This window comes from Corvus brachyrhynchos, unplaced genomic scaffold, assembly GCF_000691975.1.
Source record: "Corvus brachyrhynchos isolate BGI_N302 unplaced genomic scaffold, ASM69197v1 scaffold79, whole genome shotgun sequence".
Lineage (NCBI taxonomy): Eukaryota > Metazoa > Chordata > Aves > Passeriformes > Corvidae > Corvus > Corvus brachyrhynchos.
Genome location: NW_008240023.1, coordinates 618,243 through 622,422, shown reverse-complemented (window position 1 = coordinate 622,422; position 4,180 = coordinate 618,243). Strand labels below are relative to the sequence as shown.

Here is a 4,180-nt window from a genome sequence, read left to right as displayed (position 1 = left end):
TCTGCGCCGGGACTTCAGCAGTGCCTTGCTAAGGCCCTGTTTGTTAGCGCTGCATTAAAACAGAATTAAATCAATGAGGGCAACATTTTGGTTGCACACACTGCAGGAGCACCATGCTGGGGAGAAGGTATTTAATGTTATTAAAAGCTGCTCTTTCCTGCTAGAAATTCTTACAATCACGGCACAGTTCAGGCAGGAAGGGACTTTAAAGCTCATCTCATCCCACCCCTGCCACGGGCAGAGACACCTTCCACTATCCCAGGCTGCTCCAAGCCCCAGTGCCCAGCCTGGCCTTGGGCACTCCCAGGGATGGGGCAGCCACAGCTGCTCTGGGCAAACTCCTCAACATTCCTGAAAATGTCCATCAGATCTGCAGAGCCCTCACTCCACGCACTCCGCAACCTTCTGGGACGAGCGGAGCACCAAGGCAGCAGCTCGGATGTGAGAGGTGCCTGCAGGACACACCCCAGCCCTGTCAGCGGCAGGATGGGCACGTCCAGCCCCAGCACGGGCTGGGAGCAGCCGGCCCTGGCACAGCTCTGTAAGCAGACCTCAGCCCCCTGAACCTCGTGCTGTGACATGTTTACACAGCCAGACCCTTTCCCCTTCACTGGTGCTGGGGTCGGGGGAGCCAAAGGTCAGGCTCGGAGCCGATGATTTCGCTTCTAAACAAAACCTCCGCCTCCTCCACCTCCCTCCTCAAAGGGCTTGGCCCATAAATTTTCATTTAGTACCACCTGGATGACTTCCCCCCGGCTTTACATTCTCTTTAACAAGAGGGGTATTTCATTCCCCAAAACCAGCTCCTTCTTACCCCGAGTCCCAAGGTTTTTGGGAAGCTTTGGCCAGGATCCTGTCCCATGCCTCAACTTACCAAGTGCCAGTCAGGACTGCTGGAAAAATAAAGGTGGCAGAGATGGGAAACCCCACAGTTGTCTCTTGGTCCCACTGCCCCTGGTTTTAATGGCTCTGCCACCTGTGTTCCCACAGGATCAGGGCCCTGTTTGACGTGCCAGAGGCTGGGAAGTGCCAAACCAAACCCCACTGTCTGAAACACATGTGGTTGCTTTGCTTTGGAGAGAAAACAAGGGGAAAAAAGCAGGAGATGCAGCTGGCTTCCAGGCTGGCTGCCTGCACTCATTCATGTCCTAGGGAAGAGAAACCCAAAATGCGCGAGACAAAATGCAAAGCATCATCTGTGTTTCTCCTTGTCCTGGAGCCCTCTGTTTCTGTGGACATCCCCGAGACTACCAAAAAGTTCAGCCCTGATACTGTTTCACTGATCCTGAAATCTCTTCCAGAACTTTTCCAGCAGTGGTTCTCAGGGCTCTGCCCTCCTCTCCTCTTTCCAGGGAAGTCTCAGAGCTCAGCTGGCATGGGGAAAGAATTTGGTGATTTAGATCACCTCAGAGCAGGTTAAGAGATTTGGCTGCTCAAATCCTGCCAGTGGGTGATTCCTGAGCTGTGAGGTTCATGTCCAAGGCCAGGTTGGACGGGGCTTGGAGCAACATGGGATAGTGGAAGGTGTCCCTCCCCGTGGCAGGGGCTGGAATGAGATGGGCTTTCAGGTCCCTTCCAACCCAAACCCAAACCATTTGGTGATCTTCCTGCATCAGCCTGGCCAGGGTTGCTTTGGCTCTGCTTTTCCAGCCCTCTTGGATTGCTGTCAAGGAAAATTTCCCCCCACACGGGGTCATCCCCACCTCCCCATCCCAGCTCAGCATGAAGGACAGTGCCTGGGGGCTGGTGCCATCGTGTGGATACAGCTGCAATGAAGAGGAGGAGGAGGAGGAGGAGGAGGAGGAGGAGGAGAGGTGGGAGGCAGAATGCTGGGAAAAGGACAAATCCGGCATTGTCCAAGTCAGGGTCTGAACCCGGTTCCCTCCTAGAGAAACCGGTGGGCTTAAGTGCTGCTTCCTCCAGCAGGTGAAGAAATAGAACAGCACAAGGACGCACCACCTGCACCACTCGTACCCTACAGCATCTCCTGGTGCCACAGCAGATCCCCAGAGGGAGTTTTCCCTAAGGAAAGCAGCAGTGGTTGAGATTTAGATCCCTGCCAAAGGCTCAGAAGCTGAAACCACTGTACCTTGCTCTGCTTTCCTGCTGGAAACGGGGCTGGAACACAACCCGTGCATGTGTCATCCCCTCCAGGATCTCCAGCACTGTCTGCTCGACCAACACAAACACAGTCTTGAACCTGGAGGAGAATCAGGCTGTGGATTTTGGCTGCTGGCAGAGGGTGGGTTCTCCACTCTGGGCTTGCATCCTGTCCTCCAAGTCACAGAGTCCCCAGCCTCCAACTCTCTTGCAAAACTGAGGAGCAAACCCAGCCTGGGATAAAAATAAAGGGTCCACAGGGCCCTGCCACTCAGGGACCAGCTGACACAGTGCAGTCAAGTTCCTTCGTGTCATTTTTCCACTGCCTTTTACAGCCTGGAGCTGAACAGGAGCCACATGACAAGCAGGGGGGATAACGGATCAGGAGCCCGGGGTTTCCTTTGGGCAGTCAAAATTCCAAGCCAAGCCCTGCTGGCCGGGATGTTCCCATTATCCTGCAGGGTGGACTCTCATGGGCTCCTTCCCAAACCCCCTCGGCTGCGATGGAGAGCAACCTGCCCCAACTCCTTCGGACACGTGGACGGGGGGATGAGCTTGGCTCCCACAGGAAGGGCAGGAATTCCTTGAGGGCCCTGTCCAGGCACTGCCCAGCCTCCCTCTCTCCGACCCTTGTGCCTCCCACACGCACTGCAGGCCTCCCCACCCCCGCCACGGTTTCGGCTCCCCCTGAATTCCCACTGCCAAGGCCTTTGCAGAGCCCTTGCAGAGTGACTTCCCCCTCAAAGTCCCGCTGGCTCTGCCAGGATGGCTCTGGAGCAGCTCTGGAAGTGGCACAAGGGATGCACCAGGCGGTCACAGGGCTCAATCACGAGCCCTCAGCGGCTCTGTGCTGGCAGTCACGGGATTGGAGCACCTGCAGGTGCCGGTGGGATCCCCCTGGATCTCCTTTGGTGATCCATCAGGGCACAGCCGCTCTCAGCGAGCCGGCGCCCTGTCCCAGCCAGGTTTGGCAGCATCTGCATCCAAACCCCACGAGCGACACAGCCCCACGGTGCTGTTTCAGATTAAGTGGTTCCCATTGTTCTTTGGGAAACGTATGAATTTTTCCCATATGTCTTCGACCTATAAAACGAGCATCCCTCAGAACCGAAAGGTTATTGCCAGCGACGACGTGTTTTCATTTCTGGTCTTTAAGCACATTTCATGGCTTGCCAAGGCTTTTTAGGAGGTTAAAATTCGAGGCCTCAGCTCAGGAAAGCGCTCCCAGCACGTGCCAAGTAGGACTTAGGCGCACACTCGTGTCTGAGCACATCTTACAGGCCTGCTGTTTGCCCAAACTGGTGCCAAAAATCATCTTCCTCTTCATCAACTCTCCGATTCTGTCCTCGGCTTTGCTCAGCTACAGGTGAAATTTGGCTGGCAGATGTGCAGCTCCTGGATTGCAGGGAGCCGCTCGTTGTTCCGGGAGTGCTGCCTGCGGCTTTGGGAAGATGTGGGAAAGCCTGAGGAAGTAGAGGTGGGTGATGGTTTTTTTAAAAGCATGTTTCTAAAATCACAGCGAATTGCAGAAATTTCACGGAGTGATTAACAACAGCAAAATCAGGGAAAAAAATTAGGAAGGCATATTTCAACTGCTTATAAATGAAAACTCTGATTTAAAAAAAATTTTACAGTATAAACCATGGCTCAAGTAAAATCTCTAACTTCAAGCTGACGCAAACACCTCTTTCCAAAGAATGTGTCTTCTTTCTTTCCTTTTCTTTCTTTTTTTTTTTTTTTTTCCAATTTTGGTTTGCCAGAAATTTCCATCATTTCATTTTTCACCCCAAATCATTATTTCAAGTCTTTGGAGCTTTGCTGCTGGAAATGTTAAGGCCTGTATATCTAAATATACCCTGAGAACTGAAAACAGAGCTGGATAAATGAAGAGGCAATGCAAAATTCCGGCTCCCAAGTTTGTCTTTAAGGACTTGCCAGTCACCCAGGAGGAATTCAAGATACCACGGGTATCAAAGGACACGGGAATCTGTGCTCCAGTTCCAGGAAAGAAACATTCCACGATGACAAGGAAAAATACCGGATGGCAACCAGCCCCCTCGGAGCTTTCAGAATTCCTGCC

At 53.0% G+C, this 4,180-nt stretch overlaps 1 long non-coding RNA gene across 1 annotated transcript in view; it reads right to left on the bottom strand.

The window, feature by feature from the left end:
- The window catches only part of LOC108448934, an 8,878-nt gene continuing 4,698 nt past the window's right edge, over positions 1–4,180 (bottom strand). Inside the window, exon 3 of the long non-coding RNA XR_001865018.1 lies at positions 1–49. This is a non-coding gene — a long non-coding RNA (uncharacterized LOC108448934). The remainder of the gene's footprint in view (positions 50–4,180) is intronic.